We start from the raw sequence: 21,135 nt of genomic DNA, 5'->3' as shown, positions 1-21,135 counted from the left end.
AACATTTTTGTGTAGTTTTTCAAGAAATCGCTCAAAAATTTGAAACTGCTATAAAGCGAGGGCATTCCATAAGAACATCAACTTTTATGGTATCCTCATAAATTGAAATTTCAGAAAACTCCAGATATCTTCTCGAATCAGCAAAAGTTTCAGTAACTCTAAGATAGATGGAGCGTTTGCTGTAAGTCGTGCGTCCACCAAATATCTACGATAAAAGGTGTGATCAGGAATTCATTATCGAATTTTTTTTAATAAACCTCGAAACCTCATTAAGTGTTTCTAGTAGCTGAACTCCTCAACTTAATCATCTAGAAGTATCCAAATTAAATGGCTCTAGTGTTTCAATATTCATGAACTCATCACACAACGTATTCAGGCAAATGCATTCTTTATTTATGTGTATTTTTTGAAAGGCAGTACTGACTCCCTTAGTGTATTTATTTTCAGTAGGTATTCCAAATTCTGCTGGCTGTAACTTTTCTTACAACTTCTCCCCTCAGCCCTGCTGTTGTTGTATCATTATGTCAACTTGTCACATTTTTAAGGTTTGCTCTAACAAAAACTGGAGAAGTTCTAGTTTTCTTGAATTACAAATTAGGTAGGTATAATGTAGAACTGGAGGATAGGCTTTCTGTTAATCCAAAATGTTTCACTAAAGTTTGTCTGCCTTGAAAGGTTGGCAATCTGAACTTTTCCAAAAAAATGTAAACTAGCAGTTTTTCGGTGATTCTATGTGAGGAATCAGCTTAAACCATAAATAACATCATTTTAAGCATCGAAATAATTATGTGTACCTTCTATATTTTCCATTGGCAGTGGTTTGAGTGGTATTGTAACAAGATGCACAATCTGCACCAAATATCAGCGACTCCTTCGAGTACAAACTGCAAATTCCATCACGTTCATTATGTCCCATGTCGTCGACCGCGCTCTTGAGCCAGGTAAAACGCTTGTGACCGTAAAATTGTTGAAATTCCTTCTTGGATCTCCTCGCGCTCTAGACTAGCAAGTGCTCGTGGAAACCTTCTCTTTGGCCAGATGGAAATTCGAAAATGATTTCCGGAAATGGTGCTGGAATTTTTGCGGGATAAAGGTAGGTATCATATAAATCATCCATAATCGGATCCATTTTGGGTACTTTTGCTGAGAGAATTTTTTGTGTCGTGGAAAATTATCCCATAAAGCTATAGTGGACAAAATTTCCATATTGTGAATACGTTCAGATGAAAACAGTAGAAATGTATGTATATTTTTGATCTTTGATTTTTTTTCAGACCGAATATAACAAAGAAAATAACGGTTTCCATTTTGTTCTATAATTCAGAATCTGAATCTGATTTGGCGATAAATAAGTACGAGGATGCATCGATATCTATTTAGCCAGTTCTATGCATAAAAAAAATATTGCGTTACCATAGCAACGAACAATAACTCATAAGAAGTGTCAGTGTGAAGTTTGAGGTCAAAAAAATTTGCCAGAGTTACGCAATAAATTAAAATAAATTGTGCGATTGTGAAAATCGAAAAATTGGAGTATCGAGCCATCATCAAGTACCTGTATTTAAAAGGGTTAAGAGGTAAGCAGATTACCAAAGATATGCTTAATATCCTTGGTGATCAATGTCCTTCGTATGCGACCGTGAAAAATTGGACTACAAGCTTCAAAAGAGGTAAATATTCCATTGAAGATGATGTTTCTGTGTCAGTCCCACAAAATATCGATGCATTTCATGACATGTTTTTGTCAGACCGTCGAATTGGGCTAAAACGGATATCTGAAGCACTGAATATTTCATACGGACGCGTTCATCATATAGTTCACGACAATTTGGACATGAGAAAAATTGCTGCAAAATGGATCCCCAAATGCTTCAATGTTGACCAAAAGCGTGCAAGGGTAGAAGCATCGCGTTCGATCTATGCTCTATTTGAAAACTATGGCAAAATTCGTTGTCTACTGAGAGGATCTCGAGAACTATAGCAGCTAGAAGAAAACGGATGGCACATTCTCGAACTCATTTTTCATGACTAATCCAAATTTGAAAAGAGAATCGGCCTATCATTTTTAGAATTCGAGTTATAAACAAAAATTTAGATTTTGACGATTCCGAAAAGTTCTCATAACGTTTTTGTCTTTGAAGTTACAGATCTGAAACTGAAACCTTCTTAGGTACTTTCATACGTAGAATCTACTGATAAAAGATTTTTTTTCCAATTCAAAAATAACAAATTCAATAAAAGTTTGCATTTAAAAGAATGAAAGTTCACCTGATGATTCAAAACGAAAAAAATATTTTGAGCTCATCAGTGGATTCTACGTAAAAAAATGCCTTTAGAAGGTTCAAGTTTCAGATTTGTATCTTCAAGGACAAATAAGTTATGAGAACTTTACGAAATTTTCAAACTCAAAAACGAAGTATCGTAGGAGGCTGCGGTTCTCACTATTCTTTGTTTCTACGAAAAAGAACTCGGAAATGTGTCATCCGTTTTCTTCCAGCTGCTATAGTTCTCGAGATCCTCTCAGTAGACAACGAATTTTGCCCACCCTGTAGACTTCTCAAACCGAATTGTTACTATGGATGAGACTTGGGTAAATTTCTACGATCCAGAAACAAAGCATCAATCGATGAAATGGAGACACTCGGGTTCTCCAAGATCTAAGAAATTTCGTGTCCAAAAATCCGCTGGAAAAATTCTTGCTTCAGTTTTTTGGGATTGCCATGGAGTAATCATTATTGATTTTTTGGATAAGGCTAGAACAATAACCGGAATTACTATTCGACATTACTGACCACTCTACGGGAAAAAATTGAAGAGAAAAGACGCGGAAAGCTATCCAAAGGTAGGTATTTTGTTTTAGGGTTTGAGTTACTAGAACATTCCCCTTATTCACCAGATTTGGCTCCATCCGACTATCATCTCTTTCCACAACTGAAAAAAAGTTTAAAAGGTCGTAAATATTCTTCCAACGAAGGAATAATAAAAGCTATGGAGGTCTGGTTTGCAGAGCAAGAAAAAACATTTTTTTTTTGAAAGGTCTAGAGACATTGCAGGTTCGCTGTAATAAATGTATTCAATTAAGTGGAGAATATGTTGAGTAGGCAATAAAACATTTTGACAATTTTTCAATATATCCTCGTACATATTCTAAAAGAGCATCTTTCCTTGTAATGGATCCCGAATTTTAATAGAGCTCGTTGCAGTGACGGTCCAGGAGAGATATTGGATTTTACATTTGAAATTCTGTGTGGTGTTTATTGATATAAAATAAATAGGTATATCTTCGTAATTGTAATATATGCTATATGTTACAAAGGAAACAACTTTGAAGCTCATTCATATTTGAAGATAGTCCCCTATGGGAACCGCCCTTGGTATAGGTAACTGGTCAGAGCTTTCTGCTCACGGTTCTCGACTGCACGGATAATTAAGTGCAGTGTAGTGTGGTTGCTATGCAAATATGAAATAAGGGTAGTGTACACTTCACTATGAATTCAGCTGCATCGAAAATGACTAAAACATTCTTATTATTCATGGGAGTCAATAGAATACTAGTCCCCCTCTATAATAGCGCCAGATCTGTTCAATATCTGGAAGCAGTTCCTGCGGATGAAGCTTGGTAAAAATGAAGAAATAACGCCGGGTTACAAATAAAATAATTGCATGCATTCGGGAAATGTGTCGCATTGAGCCCGACTTCCCGTAGGATCTATTAACCTCTGATATTTTTAGACTAATCGCAATTCATGGGGGAGTTAAATGTGTCTGTGATGTATTGTTTGTTATACAGTTAAATCTAGCAGGAAAATTAGTTGGACCGAAATAGCGGTATTATTATTTTTTTACTAAAATTAGGACGAGTTTTGTTTTTGAGCGATTCTCAATTATTTGTGAGATATTCCCTGAAAACTGGAGTAATGTGACTATGGAATGTGATGATCCTCATTCAGATAAATTTGTTTCATTTCTTTCAACAAGGAGCCCAAGAATTTTCATAGTTTCCGTTTCGAAATTTCAAATAACGTCAGGAGCTTTGCAAATAGAATTCGTGAGATTGCTTCAACAAATAACTAGTTCACCTATACTTCATTCACATTCATTTTAGCAGTCGGTTGGCCATGAAATAATTTGCTCAAGTTTTTGTAACTAGAACGGTGTAGGGATGGCACTCATGAAATGTCGATAATGTCATAACGCCGTTGCCACAACTAATATCAATTTTTATTACGAAAATGACGAAAGTGATTGAAAAAAGAGACAGGGTTTCAGGAAGTGCTATTTAGAATTCAGGTCCGCTCATTCGAATAGTTATACCCTGATATTCTAAAATCCACAATACGTCAGACGGTAGCGAACATATTCAATGTAAGAGAATTTATATAATGTTTCATCTGAATCTAAACGACTTATATTTCAGCTGAATATTTCCACAATTAGAAAGATTGTGAATGAAGAGGATGACAAAGAATTTCCTTCTATTGGGAGACCCAAAAAAGTGGTGGCATTTGAGAATTTTATGTTTGAGTGAATTAATGCGAAAAGTTTAGGTACTACAGGATTTTAGATGAATGTCATCGTAGAATAAGTTCCCGAAAATTGATTTTCCTATTTTTCATTTGACTTGTCCTATACATTGTACCTAAATGTCTTAAGGTACCAATAAATACCTAATTATTATTATATCAATGTATTAAGACGAACAGATACAAATACGCGCTAGTTTTAATGTTAATTGTTTATTCATGTGAAATTTTTGTTCAAAGGTGAAGTTCATCTTGATTTGAAGTTTCCTTTAATTCCTTTTACTTATATTGATGCAAGATCATTTTTGTTGAAGAATTTAATATTCTTGTAATTATCTGTCAATTCCTTCGGGAGATACCCATTCCCAACCACTGCATCATATGCATTTCATCTTCGAGTTAATATTTTTGAAATCTACAACTGATGTAACGTACCTATTCAAACTTTAGCCAAAGAAGATAACGAACAATAACTCTTCTCAAGCTAGTGCATATTATGATATTTTACTGATCTCTTGTATTTTCCATGCAAATAACTGGATTTGGCATGCCTTTAATCAGTTTGCATAAACTTCAATTATGTTCGTCACATATTTTCCGAAGAGATTCGACATTGTGCTGAAATACGTAATAACAGAAACTTTTACGTAGAACGGGCATCATAGCGTTGATTCAAAACCCAAAAATGTTTTGACAAGCTTCATAACCCCACAGTTTCGTACTATAGAGAGTGAAATGTGTCAAATTTCCATGGCCAACCGAGTGCTAAAATGAAAGTGAATGGAGTATAGACACCCGGAGACACAAACTTTCTTTGGTCCTTTAATTATTTCCTCTCATTCTCCTAACGGCCGGTTTCATGATCAAACCTAAAGTCCCTTTAATTTTAAAGCTTCCTTTAACCCTACTAAAAATGACAGTAAAGGAAGCTTTGAGCTTAAAGTGACGTTAAATTAGGCAATCCAATCACCTGTCAAAATATTTCAATATGGCGGTTGGTTGGCAAACAACGTTTGTTTACCTTTTCTAATTTGAAACTTTTGGAAGCTTTTTCTGAATATTTGACATTGATTGGTGTTAAATATCGTTTAGTTTTTTTGAAATATATAGTGAATAGTGGGAACTAAGTTTTATTCTGAAAGAAAAATGCCTGTAACAAGTATTATGGTTAATTGTGGAAGTCTTGCAGATCGGTACCATAAGGATTTTTTCGTATACCTACTGTGACAAAATCTGTGCATTACCTACATATTAACGAAGAAGGGATATGTGGTTAGCAGCTCAAGAGAGAAGATCTAACTGAATCAATTATTAGGAACCAAGAAGTACGTAGCAGACATTTCATAACAGGTAGGTACCTAAGAAGAATATCTATGTGTGTGTATTCATATACCTATAAGTGAAACTGAATATACAGTGATTTCTTTCGAATACGTTTTTATAAAGGTATAAGTTACTAAAAATATGTAAAATTTTCTATTCATTTTTAAGTTTAACGAAGGAAGTGATCTGGGTGATACAGAGCAAGCAGGGCAAAGCAGATTGAGAGGCTGTGCTAAACAAACAGACTTACAATGACCATGTTAAGTACACAAGTTGAGCAGCTCAACTTTGCCATCAGAAAAATAGAAGACTTAGAAAAGAAAGTTGAAAACCCTCCTCGGTGACTAATGGACAATATCAATAATGTATTTTAGTGGAAGTATTATTGTGGGTTCGATCATAAATTCATCAAAGCAGCTATTTTTCCAGAAATAGAACCTCACATTTCATCAACATCAACAGCAGTACTGAGTCCTATCAATCAAATGTTACTCACATTAGTAAAATTGACGTATGTTTGAATAATAAAAATATTTGAGAGAAACTCAATTGTGTTGATCTGCATTTATTTACTATACTAAAAACATATACATAGCTTTATAAATTTCAGTAATTAATGAATACAGTGCAAACAAGTTTGTATGATTTATTTCCATTAATCAAATCGAACGATTCTTGCACCAAAATGGTAACATTCAATGAAGAAATTATAGAGAATAATATTTTGATGATTTGACAAAAGGTCCCACATAATGAAAAGGATCCACACAAGTTTTGTAAAAAAAAAACAGCGAAGAGAATTAGGTGAAAAAACACCAATGATGTTATGCTCTGAACTCACGAAACCCATAATTATTGAATTTCAATTCATGCAAGGCGCAAAAAACATTTTCTAAATTATATATTGAATGAATAAGAACGTGACCTTAGTGTATATACATTATCTATAATGATATTCACCATTTTTTTAAGAAATTTAAGTGAAACACAAATCTGTTTGCCAACCAGGCGCCATATTTGACAGTTGAAAGTCACATGGTCTGGATTCCCTAATCAGATTATGAAACTGGACGTTAGTCAGTTCCCAAAAAAAAAAAACAATTCCCATGTTTGCCACTGACTAAAAAGGAATAGTCCGGAGAAGAGGCGTGAAAGATATTAAACCAACGTGTAAAATCTCAAAATCGCAATCCTTCCCATGTCACCCTTTTTTCCCACGTCAATCTCCAGCGCCTATCCCATGAAATTAAATTCCGAGCATCGCGAGATAATTGAATGAAGTGACCGAAATTCGAAATCGCATCTGAATTCCGCGGGACCGTCGCGAGCGAGCCCGGGAGCAGACGCGCAACGAGAGCGAGCGAGACGCCAACAGGAAGTCGGCGCTATCCGCAGGGGAGCGTCACGGCGCCGTCAGACGGCATATTTTTAGTGCGCAACAAATAGAAGCGACCTTTTACACAATCGTCGTCTGCATTTTTCGGGCCGGTATGTAATGCTGTTACGTCTAAATTTATAAATCGTACATTCGAGCCTGATCGCTGACGGGGGAAGTTCGAAACTGGGAATCTCTATGTTGATCTGGGTGTATTTTTAGTTTTGCCATCGGTCGAAATGAATGAATCGGAAGGGAGTTTTTGCCTTCGCAAGAACGATCTCCAGGTGTTCGCACGTCGACGTCCATATCGTCTTATGGTCTTCTGCGTCCAAGTTTCGATTCATCGAACTTGAAATTTGTCGCACTCGCACCTACGTGTGGTAAAATGGGACACTAATTAAAAGGAACTTACAACAACGGTGATATGAACTGGAATTTCCTTCTTCTTGTGCGACACCAAGCAATGAGCCCATTGTTCCTCTTAGTTAGTGAGCCCATGCATGATGCTATATCGGGATTTACTCGGGCGTCCTGAAGACCTAGTGGATTTTGAAGGTTGTATGGTGGAAAGAAAAAAGGTTCTATGATATTTGCTCTTTCAGCGTTGAGGGAAGCATCTGCAGGTTTTCAAAGATGTAAAAAAAAAACATCAGGTGTACCTACATACTCGAGAGTGTCAGATCAAGATACTGTACAGGATGGGCAAAATTCGTTGTCTACTGAAGGGATCTCGATAACTATAGCAGCTAGAAGAAAACGGATGACACATTCTCTAGCTCTTTTTTCCTTACTATTCCAAATATGAAAACAGATCCAGCCTAACGTTCATAGCAAAGATTATAGAGTAGAAAGATGGGAAACGAGGCGACTAAAGCGATTTGAGCGCCATCTGTGTGTCAAGCGTGTTTTTAAGAAGCTAGGACTGGTTAAAATATTAATTTGAGAGCCATTCCCAGAAATATATGAAATTTTGTAAGATTTCAGACGTCCATTTCGATCAAAGAGGTTTTGAATGTTTTGATTCTCGTACCGCTTTTTGTTTATGTAGCTCGTTCTAGTTGCTGATTATTGAATTTTTTGTCTTATTTCTTGGTGAAAACAACAAAATGTTGTTCGAAAATTATTGAATGGTGAAGAACGGTGGATCAAAAAATAAAATGTATTTTACGAGATTAAGTTTTTCACTCAACTAAGGAAAATGGAAGCGTAAGTAATAAAGTCGTAATATGTGAATCGGTCATTCATTGATTCTGATTTTCAGTGCTCCGAAGTGGATAAAATTCTCAGGACTTGAAGACAATTATTTCAGCAAACACTACTAACTACACCATGTGCAATGAACATTTTACTGCAGGTCTATTGAGAACTGTTCATCCACGTAAATTGTAGTATGCAGAAAGCATCCCTTGCATGAACGGCCTATTAAGGGGAAATTATGATCTTAATAGGTCCCTTCAATGATTCTCAATTGTTACTCTTTCAATATTCATTAATTCAGAACAACCTATTGTACAGAAATAACACCTTCAACGTATAGCAGATCACCATATACTTTAGTGTCCTAGTCAAAGCTTCATTTATTGCCCACAATTTCAATTTTTGTGAATTTTTTATGAATTGCAATAAAACATATAGCACAGCGTTTTTCGTTGATATCATTGATTCCAAACAATGTTTAGATGAAAACTAACATCCTGATCACAAAACAAAACCATACTTTTGTTCATCCTGAGCGACAAAACCATACTTTTGTTTTCTCGCTCAGGATGTTTGTTTTCTGATAGAAACAAAATCGATATTGAAATTTAATGCAAGGAATAGCATTCGAATTTCGCGCCCCTCAATTAAAAAACAGAAAACTGTAATTAAAATTTTTTTCTGTATTGACAGTGCGTTTTTAGCGCCATCTCATTGTCACGCGTGTTTTCACTGGCCAAAATGTAGTCGGTTTTTAGTACTAGCGATATGAGGGCGTTTCCTATCTTCCTACTCTATATCCTTTGGTTCATAGATTTTGAGTTATGAGCGAAAATTGAGAAATTGTAAGCTGAATAACTCGCTTATTTAAACTCATTTTCGAAATCCGTTGTTACATTCTACAGGCACTTTTTTATGAGGAATTCGAATATAATATTATTGAATTTTTTGATACAGCCATTTTCGAGATACGACAGGGATTTCGGATTTTTCAAATGTAAACTATAGTTGAAAGTTCTTTCATCTTACTGCAATTTTTTTGCTTATTTCAAAAATGTATCATATGTCGCTATTCACATGAATGTGAAAAAAAAATTCAATACTTTTTCCTACTTTTCGATTCTCTGTTGAATTATAAGAAGGCTGGCTTACCATAGCAACCGTTGAATATGCATTAAATTTTGTGAACCTGAGCCTCTATGATTGAAATCACGGATTGATGAATAAATATTTCGATGATTAATTTGCCATCATTTGTTCTCGCGATGTTTGGCATGCTTATCTCACGATGGTTCACAATTCGAACACTACCGTTGACAGAAGTAGGTACCTATTTTTCATCATCTTACTTCTGTAAAAATTATAATTATTTATCTAGCTGACTCTTTAGGTTTCTTTCAGGAATAGAAAAACTATAATTGAATAAATTTTCTTCTTTAATAATCAGACGAAAATCTTTTACTCTCTTTTAAAGGATATCGATCTCGATATCGATATATAAAAGAAATAATTATTCGACAGTCGGTGATTCCTATCACAGAACGTTGAGTTCATATAGGATTATGTGGAGTTCACGAACCATAATGCATTTTCAACGGTTGCTATGGTTAGCCAGCCTTCTTATTATTTATTCAACAGGGAATCTAGAGTAGGAAAAGTATCGAATTTTTTTCTCGTGTAACATTCATATGAATAGCGACATATGATACATTTTTAAAATCAGCAAAAAATTGCAGTAAGATGTGAGAACTCTCAACTATAGTTTATATTTGAAAAATCAAAAATCCCTGTCTATCTCGAAAATGACTGGATCGAAAAATTTAATAATATCATATTCAAATTCCTCATGAAAAAGTGCCTGTAGAATGTAACAACGGATTTCGAATACGAGTTCAAATAAGCGTGTTATTCAGCTTCATTGAAAAATATAATTTCTCAATTTTCTTTCATAACTCAAAATCTATGACCATTAGGCTGGATCTGTTTTCAGTTTTGGATTAGTTATGAAAAAAGATCTCGAGAATGTGTCGTCCGTTTTCTTCTAGCTGCTATAGTTCTCTAGATCCCTTCAGTAGACAACGAATTAATTTTGCCCACCCTGTATATGTGTCTATGATTATAAATTCTGAGTATTTGCGTGGTGGGGCTGGCCATACGGAAGAGTTGAAAATGGTGAAAATAAAAAAACTTCGAGATTTTCAAAAGATATGTTAATTGGACCCGAAGGAAGCTACAATTCAAGAGACGGACAATTCGGTCCTTTGGCAATGTAAAAAAATCGTTACTTGAACAGGGTGGGCAAAATTCGTTGTCTACTGAGGGTCTCTTAAGAAATATAAGAGCTAGAGCTAGAATAAAACGGAGGACACATTTCCGAGCTCTTTCTCAGAGAATCATAAGATGGTGAAAACCGAAGCCTCCTACGATTCTTCGTTTTTGAATTATTAGCAACAAAAGGGATTTTAATGATTTCGAAAAGATCTCATAACTTCTTCGAAGTTTTCGAAGTTACAGATCTAAAACATAAACCTTCTAAAGGCACTTTTTTACATAGAATCCACTGACTAAATCGAAATATTCCTTCATTTCGAATCATCAGGCGAACTTTCGTTTTTCTAAATGGAAACTTTTATTGAATTTGCTAGTTTTGAATAGGAAAAAATCTTTTGTCGATAGATTCTACGTATAAAAGTGCCTAAGAAGGTTCAAGTTTTAGATCTGTAACTTAAAGGACAAACAAGTTATGAGAACTTTTCGAAATCGTCAAAATCCCTTTTTTCCCTAATAACTCAAAAAAGAAGAATCACAGAAGGCTACGGTTTTCACCATTCTTTGTATCTCTGCAAAAGAGCTAGGAAATGTGTCTCTTGTTTTCCTCTAGCTCTTATAGTTCCCGAGATCCCCTCAGTAGACAACGAATTTTATCCATCCTGTTACCTTTACATACTTAAGCGTGTCAGATCTTCAAACATTGCTCAGCTGTTTGAGACGTGTTGATCCATTAATCTGACACTAATCAGGGAGTTTTTTTTCATCTGATATTTTGAAAATGATAACAATACATTTTTTTCAATATCTCATTTTCTATACCTCTAATCGTTTTTATACTTATTAGAAAAGTTGTAGATACTAAAATTCTGTAGAACTTTTGTCTGAAGTAATTATTCCTACTTTCAACCGTTTGCGATATGGAGAGTGATGAAAGCCATACATGCGAAATGTAGAATCCCAGACATTCATCGCTAAATATTTCAAATACGTTTGAACGTAGAAAAAATTGCTTCAGAAGAAATTTGTAGAAAATGTTATATCCTACAACTTTCATGATGAGTGCAAAAACGATTTGAAGCCCAGGAAAAGAGATGATTCAAAAAAACTTATTTTTGTGACCTTTATTGCCAATTTTTATTGTTTTGGCTGGATGAAATTCATCACGCTTAAATTGTCAGATTGAGATCATGTATACTTTTCAACCTCTAATTAACCACATATATCTCGCTCGAATGTGTACAGTGATTGTTGATTTTTTCTATAGATAGAGGAAGAATGTATTTGCATCCTCCACCATCTTGAGAGCTTTCACTTGCGCCCTAAAAAGTCCACTATCATGCCACCATCACTGTTTTCATACTCTATAAGAGCTGTCTTCATAGCCACTTCCGTAATTGTTAAGTCTAGATACAGCAGACACTCCATCGCTGTCGTAGGGGTAGATCTCAGAAAGCCCGTTATTTTTAGGCAGCCTTTGCTCTCATATTTAGTCATAATGGTGCTGTTACAGTTCTTTCCCATGGAAGGTTGCGATAGTTCTCACCACCACAGTATACGTGCGAAAGCTATGGTTTGAAACCCTATCCAGTACCAAGGTTACCTCCTCACTCCCACCAGTTGTTGTCCAAAACTTTGTTTACGTTGGCTTGCAAGTTCAAGGCGTATGGATGGAAGTTTCTACCTTTTAGCACAGATTCTACACTCATCAGTTTTTTAATAAACTCATTCATCAGATTCTTTCTAATGGCCGTTATCAGGAAAAAAAAAACCATGTAGGATGTAGGGTTTGTCAAATCAGTCATCAGAAGCCTATAACTATCTAGCATAATTTATGATAACTTGATAACCACGAATTTTTTCATCATAGATTCCAACCCAATCGTTTGAGACAAATGTCTCGTCTAAAATTTCTCCTTTAAATATATCATTGACTGTCCTATGGCCGTACATTCATGATTCATGCAATTTCAAATTCCAAAATGCCATGGAGGCAGAGAGACTTGAACAATAGAATATTACAGACAAAGCTTTCACGAAGAATCTAATCTTTTAATTAGAACTTCTACCACTGGAATACTTTCAGTTACACGATCATGTTTCATCAGCTATGCAACGATAAATTCCGTTGGGAGTTTCAAAAAGCAGGAAATATCAAATATATTTAATGTTCACACTTCAAAGAATAAATTCTCATTAGTGGAACCAGGTAAGGTGAACATGAGATATTCTGGTTTGAAGAGAATCGCTTACAATAATTGTGGAAACGTTTGAGTAATGTAGAAATGGTTTACCTTCTCTTCTTATATTATGGTTGTTAATTTATTATGAGCGAACATATAGTGAGGGATAACCCATGGTATGAATAATCAGTATTAATCATCATAAATTTTTATAGAAATATTTACTCTTTCTTCGTAACAGCTCAAATTCAAGGAATGTTCACCACCACATAACAAAATTCAAGCAATTCATTAGCTCATTAGCTGAGAGTTCAGGATTAGTTAAAAGGGGGTGGAAGTTGTACAAAAGGGTACAGTTCACACATGTATGGTTGAAAAATTGATTTGTATGCGTCAACTATCAACATTAACAAACCCTTCAAATATAAATATCGAAACAGTGCTTGAAACTCTCGAAAGGTAAAAAAACATGAATTTCATAAGTTTCTCAACAGTGTGTACTCATCAATGATCTGAGACATGCTTACAAACTGAGACGATCAATTGATGCACAATGCATTTTAGTAGATTCCGAAATGCGTGCTTGAAAAAAATCGAAAACATTAAAAAAATATATTGCATCTCCATATTGCTCTAGAAAACAAATGTGTTGTTGAAATGGAATACTGAAAAGATCACAGGAATTGTTTTTTCCTATTTTGCAGTAGGTACTGTGAATTTCAAATTTGGCTTGGAAATTAATAGATATTTTCTGTATAAAAACAGCTGAATTTTTCATAGTAGTATAAAAAATATATTTATCAGTCGAATATTTCTGAGGAGTCTAGTTATGGTAGCAATGAATTCTAACGATGGTTGTGTTTTATTCGTGGAATAATGTAAATTCCATCATTAAATGCCCTATGTCATAAATCCCAATTAAGGCTTCAAAACTGGCAGCATCATTATAATATGTTATTCATTCCCATATATAAATTGATATTTATTACCTAGGACCACTTAGTATACATACACTTGGGTGATTATCAATTGTCGATATCTCCTTTGATGTTGATTCAAACCGAATGAATCTAGTTATTAAAATTTCTGTATTCTTAATGTTGGTAGAAAACTAATCCAATGCTCGTATATAAAAACACACTGAGTATACAGTCCTTGATAATCAGATACCTGTTAGTTTACATGCAATCACTTCATTTGAAACATTTAGATTGTATCTTTTGATTTATTTACGATTAAGTTTGGTGCTCTTTTACGTTTGTTACAGATTCAGTAAATATCAACCCTAATACCTATTTAATGTCACTTCTCTCATTTCCTGGTGCTAACCAGGAAGAAGTTGAGGATAATTCACTCGAATAGAAGATTCTTAAAGAGTGTTCAGCATCGAACAAAATTCAAAAACCTAATGAAATAATTTCCAGAAATTCTCATCTATAGTTGCACTGTACTTTTCCTACTATCGTAACTTACATTATTCCATTCCATAAAAATTTCTATATTACCAAGAAAATATTCCAAAAGCTGGAAAACTAAAAAGAAATTCGAATGTTTCAATCATCGGACGTATTTTTTATCGAGCTTTTCATGGCAATCCAGACGATCAATAGGAGTATGTCCTCATGAAATTGCTGGATAATGGATATGAATGTATTTTTCATATGAAGGACATAAGCTGAAATAGTTGTTATTGAGAATACAGACCATCTATATTAATAAAAGAGGATCTATGGTTTACTTCAAAATGCTTTATTGTTCAAACGATCTCACCAAATTGGACAATTCTTTTTTTGTTGTGTTTATTATTGTTAGGGCAAGGTTTATATAACAAAATATTCCCAAAAAAAATTGTACAGAACAGAAAAAAAAGGCATTCCTTTTTCTTACGACCAATCGAGCAATCACGATGAGTTAGTTATTATTATCTACCCTAGAAATAATTTAAATGGCAAAACTAGGTTTGCCGGGTCAGCTAGTAAGATATAAAGTAGAGAATGAAAAATCCGAACATTTGTAACAATAACATATTTTTAGCAAGTGATGAGTTCAATTATTGAAATAGGTCAAGTGTATGTTCAGTTTTTGCTGCGTATCAGAAAAGGTTTTGTTCCTCTATTTTCATTCGGCCAAATAAATCTCACAAATGAAACGTTATTTTTGGCATCGTTGTATGTAAATAAGGAAGACCTCGATAGATGAATCTTTCTATTTACTATATATTCCAGCTTCCAATCACAATAGGATTGTTGATGGCACAGAACAATGATTAATGTAGGTACTTTAGATCTCTTTCAAGTTCGCCTCATGTTGCGTTTCTATCAAAGTTTCGATTCAATTTATGTATATTCTTCATGAAATCAAAACTTTCATGAAATTTCTCCTTATTTTTATGTGATATTTTCTTCATTGATTAATATTACACAAAATTAATGAAATCCTTAAATAAATGAAAATGTTTTATATGCGGGGTGTGTCTTTCAACAGTAGATTCTTGAAGTCAAAAAAAACACTTTTTCCTTCACCATTTTTTCCGAATCAGCTCGATTCAAAAGATACAGGCTGTTGAAAACCCATAAAAAAATTTAGTTCTATCTCACAAACGGTTTTATCGAATGAAATGAATTTCGGAATGTAGGTTTTCATTTATTTGATTAATCTTTTTCGAACACAAGATATCACCCACGCCTTCTAGTTTTCCCATTATGAACATTACGTACCATAAAAATACCAAAAATTCAAAGAACCCAATTCTTGAAACTAAGTTGGACACTATCTAATGAATATTTAATAGTTTTGTAAAATGAAAGTTTTTTTCATATTTTCCCGTATAATGCGCCGTTTTTTGTTCAAAAATTATTAGTTAATTAACTGCATTACTGCATGGAATAATACAGAGTGTCCCACCAAAAAAACACCGACTCTCCCTCTACATCTCTGAAATAGTGTCTCAAATTCTATTTAAAGTATGGAAATAGTAATTAATTTCTATGATCCATTACGAGTATCACATGAAACATGAAAATTACTGAAAAATATATTGGAATTTTTCGAATACCTATCTCGAACTTAAAACAATTAATTTCACAGTTAAGAGGGGTCTACACCGTTTTAGTGGTCAGTTCAAAAAAAGAAAATGAATATCTTACCTCAGAAACCACTAATTTATATGGGGTTTTCATTATAATTCAATACCATCAATTCGTCAGCTCGGAAAGTCAGATGTTTTTTTATTCGTCGAACGGAAGAAAAAATAAAAAAATTTTTTTATTGAAGAATAAATATTCATTGATGTTATTAACTTTCCGAGGTGAAATTATCTCTTCCATGAATTTCCACATGAAAAAATTTCTCGAAAAGTCTCGCCATTGGCTACAATATGTATCCTGGTGAAATTGAAAAAAGACATTCGTTAAGTGCTGCTATCTTTTCGACGAAAGTGGATATTCGTAACTTCTACTTATCGTTCAAGTGTTCCGGCAATACCCCACATTCTGGTATTCTTTCCCCCTTTACGCCTTATCTGGATGGCGAGAAAGTCCAGTGGTATAAACTCCACTTAACGTTGTAAAATTAAAGTGTTTGTAAACTGTGAAAGTAAGTAGTAAAACAGCTTTTTTCAGCAAATTGGACTATATTTTATTTTCTCCAATTCTATGAACTTTGCTAACGTTTCGGAGGTGTAGTTTCTCCTTCTTCTGGGCTAAAAGACAAAAGGACACTCAACAAAACAATCACAAAGAGAGACCATGATACCAACCCCAAGAATATCAATTCGCTTGAGAAAATTGTATGGAGTAAGAATATTTCATTACATCAAATTAAAATTAAAACTTTTTGGCTTTATGAATCGTCGAAAACAAAGACTTTAACAGAAATGTCAAATAAAACACATAGACAAGGGGAGAATTTTTCAAATATCAAGTATACTTCATTCACATTTATTTCAGCAGTCGGTTGGCCAAGAAATAATTTTCTCAAGTTTTTGTAACTAGAACGGAGTAATGTTGGCTCTCATGAAATGTCGTTAATGTCATAACGCCGTTGCCACAACTAATATCAATTTTCATTACGAAAATGCCGAAAGTGATTGAAAAAAGAGACAGGGTTTCAGGAAGTGCTATTTAGAATTCAGGTCCGCTCATTCAAATAGTTATACGAATGATATTCTAAAATCCACAATACGTTAGACGGTAGCGAACATATTCAATGTAAGAGAATTTATATAATGTTTCATCTGAATCTGAACTACCTATATTTCAGCTGAATATTTCCACAATCAGAAAGATTGTGAATGAAGAGGATGACAAAGAATTTCCTTCTATTGGGAGACCCAAAAAAGTGGTGGTATTTGAGAATTTTATGTTTGAGTGAATTAATGCGAAAAGTTTACTACAGGATTTTCGATGAATGTCATCGTAGAATAAGTTCCCGAAAATTGATTTTTCTATTCTTCATTTGACTTGTCCTATACATTGTAAATGTCATAAAGTATACCAATAAATACTTAATTATTATTATTATATCAATGTATTAAGATGAACAGCCACAAATACGCTCCAGTTGTCCTGCTAATTGTTTATTCATGTGAAATTTTTGTTCAAAGGTGAAGTTCATCTTGACTTGAAACTTCCTTTAATTCCCTTTACTTATATTGATGCAAGATGATTTTTGTTGAAGAATTTAACATTCTTGTAATTATCTGTTAATTCCTTCGGGAGATACCCATTCCCAACCACTGCATCATATGGCATTTCATCTTCGGCTTAATATTTTTGAAATCTACAACTGATGTAACGTATTCAAACTTTAGCCAAAGAAGATAACGAACATAAACTCTCCTCAAGCTAGTGCATATTATGGTATTATACTGATCTCTTGTATTTTCCATGCAAAAAACTGGATTTGGTATGCCAATCAGTTTGTATAAATTTCAAATATGTTCGTCACATATTTTCCGAAGAGATTCGACATTGTGATAAAATACGTAATAACAGAAACTTTTACGTAGAACGGGCAACATAGCGTTGATTTGAAACCCAAAAATGTTTTGACAAGCTTCATAACCCCACATTTCCGTACTATACAGAGTGAAATGTGTCAAATTTCCATGGCTAACCGAGTGCTAAAATAAAAGTGAATGGAGTAAAGTCACAACAAAACTGACAGATCTTTTTCTTTTTCAAAACGAAACCAAAACTGATAAGTGGTACATTTCTTCTGTGCTCGATTTTGGTGAACAATTTCGCTTGATTAGACGTACCAAACTACCTTGAATTAATGTCGAAGTATCACAAATTACACTCTGTGCATTTGCATTTGTATAGATAACAAAACCGTGACGACCAAAAGTGACAGCTCGTAACAAGCCTATTTTGTTACCTAGTATGCCAGGAAGGCGAATGGCACATACCTCGTGCCGCATGTAGGATAGCGGAAAGAAGGCAATGGCATTTCACAGACATGAATGGAAACAAGAAATATTCTTCAATTTCCCTCTCTACTGTTACAGCAATGTAAAGAATAGCACATTCCTGAATGGCCATCAGCTCGTGGTTGTGCCTGGGCATCGCATTCTCACACTCACAGTAGTGCCATCGACTTTGGAACGGCAACGGTGAAACCGCCTGCTTACCTCTTCCGTTCTTCCTTTATCGCAACAGAATGCACACTCCGTACATACCGCAACTGCAGTATGCAGTATTGCACTCCCAGCTGTTGACTGGGCAACACCAGGCCCGATAAAAATGGTGCCTCTCCTATTTGCTCGCACACTTCACGAAACTCATGAATTCGTTCTGCAGTCACTATGAACTATTTGTCAGTGATAACGTGCTTTTCACCTTGTGGTAACAGGAAACTCACGATCAGAGACTGCTACGAAAAGGTCAGTAGTTTTCTTTGTAACGATTTGTTTTTTTCGCCCTCGGTATACTGTGACATTGATCCTGAACAGTAAAAAATTTTTTTTTTAAATGGAGAATTAACGCAGTGTATGAAAACATCGTCGTTTTTACAGATTTTTTATGTTTTCAGGAAAAACTTGACGTTAGAAGTCAAAACAGTATATTATAAGAGTAATTTACAATTATTTGGTAATTTTTTCGTCTTAATATGTAATATGGTTAGTAACTAATTGAGTAAATTTTCGAGTAATGGTTCCCTCCATTAGGATTTACTGTAAATCAACAGAGTGGACAATCACGCATTCTGATTTAGCACAATATTATTATAATGAATTTTTCTACCATATTTTTTTTCAACTGAAACGTCAAACTTTTTTTCGAAAAGTCTTCAAATACATATTTATCATGTTGGATACTACCTAGGTTCTTTAATTGGATTTTATAGTTACTTTTTATCAACTAAGGAATACACACAGGTGATTTTGACACCCAAAAAAAACAGAAACAAACAGAAATGTAAGAATAACATCGAAAACATTGCTAATCTTAGAAGGTCCCTGAATTCGGGTTATCAAAAAATTAGTGTGAAGCGGAATTCACTCTCTCTTCCAACTCCCTAAAAAAATTCTCCCAATAACACTAGTCAGAGAAGACCAAAATAACGATGCAATCAATGAGAGTTTGATGTTCCATGTCTACTTTGACGTTTACAGATCAGCTGTAGAAAGTTTTTCTTTTAACCAGTTGCACGAAAAAGTTAAAGGGGGGGATTAGTAATCAATCACCCTGTATATTTTGTATGGAATGTCAGATTTGACGCTTGCATTTATGATTGGGAATTCGAATGTAGATTGCAGCGACATGGTGATGACATTTCGAAGTGAAAAGTTAAAGTAGTCATTGTTATTTTTTAAGGGGATTTTGAAATTTTCGTCAAATAAATCCTTTTTTTTTCAGTTTATAGTTGTTTTTTCTCAATTTTGAAGATTGGTTGCCGAAACTGGATTCAAGTGTGTTAATTATTATCAGTCTTAGGTCAATAAATGTCATAAAGTATTAGTATTTATGAAAAAAATTCCGGCTATGTTCTGAATCAGCTGATAAAAGTGAGCAATATTTCTTGAATCCGAACTTCTTGCCTCTTTGCACGATCATAATACAGGGAAATTGATTATATGGAGAGCCCCAACTATGATATCTTGCCTTCTCCATTATACAGGGTGTCCCGTAAAGACCACGTCAAACGAAAATGGAAAGTAGATCAGAATGTGCTCTACCTGATGTGAAAAAATCGTTCATATGAAAGTCTCACACTTTTCGAGATATTTGATGTTTTATGAAAATGTTGAATTTTTTCACTTAAAATGCTTTTTCTCTTGCGGAAGCTACAATTAAATACTTTTCGAATCAGTTTTTTTCCGTAAATTTGGTTGAATGATTACTCCAATTCGTGCAATGAAAAATACCTCAAAATATTATACAGGTATTCTGAAAAAAAAAATTAAAATTCATGTTCTGAAAGAAGTGTTTTTTTGTGCTGAATTCTATCGGACGTGGTATAAAAAAAAGACACTAGACCTTTTCTGCATATTACGTTGAAAAGTTGCCCATTTTGTGAGGATTCCGAAAAGGTAAAATACAGGTGATAACCTTCTTCACGAAAAAAGATATTTGAATGTTTATCGAAAATGGAGCATTTCTGTGAAAAACTGATTTTAAAATGGCTATATCTTTTATCAGGGCCGAATCGGAAAAAATGGTATAGAAAAAAAGTGTTTCTTTCGATCTCAAGAATCTACTATTAAAATATTTGTACGAGACAAAGGTTCGCCCTATATACATTAAAAACTACTGCACTTATAGCCGGTTTTATAATCAAACCTAAAGTCGCTTTAATTTTAAAGCTTCCTTTAACCCTACTAACGCCCAGTTTCATAATACATTTAAAGTCACTTTAAGCTTTCTTTAGTGTCAATTTTACTAGGGTTAAAGGAAGCTTTAAAGTTGAAGCCGCTTTAGGTTTGATTATGAAACCGGCAGTTAAAATGACACTTAAGGAAACTTTAAGCTTAAAGTGACTTTAAATGTATTATGAAACTGGACGTTATTTCCACAGGATTTCCAAAATGCCAGTTTATTTACATGCTTCAAAATGAAAAAAACAAATTCTCAGGCGAATGAAACCTTGAGCTCATTTTACAATCAAAGCCCCTGTTTTTTAAACAACAATTAACAAATTACTTTACCCAAGTAATTTTCTATTTATTACTTTGTTTTCCATATTCGAGGGACTGAATCTGTGGAGTTATTTTGAATCTAAGAGAGTTTCTTCAATCTAAACCCACTAAGCCTTGAATTAA

This window comes from Coccinella septempunctata, chromosome 1, assembly GCF_907165205.1.
Source record: "Coccinella septempunctata chromosome 1, icCocSept1.1, whole genome shotgun sequence".
Classification (NCBI taxonomy): Eukaryota; Metazoa; Arthropoda; class Insecta; order Coleoptera; family Coccinellidae; genus Coccinella; species Coccinella septempunctata.
The sequence above is the reverse complement of the archived record's forward strand: the minus strand, read 5'-3'. Positions refer to the sequence as shown.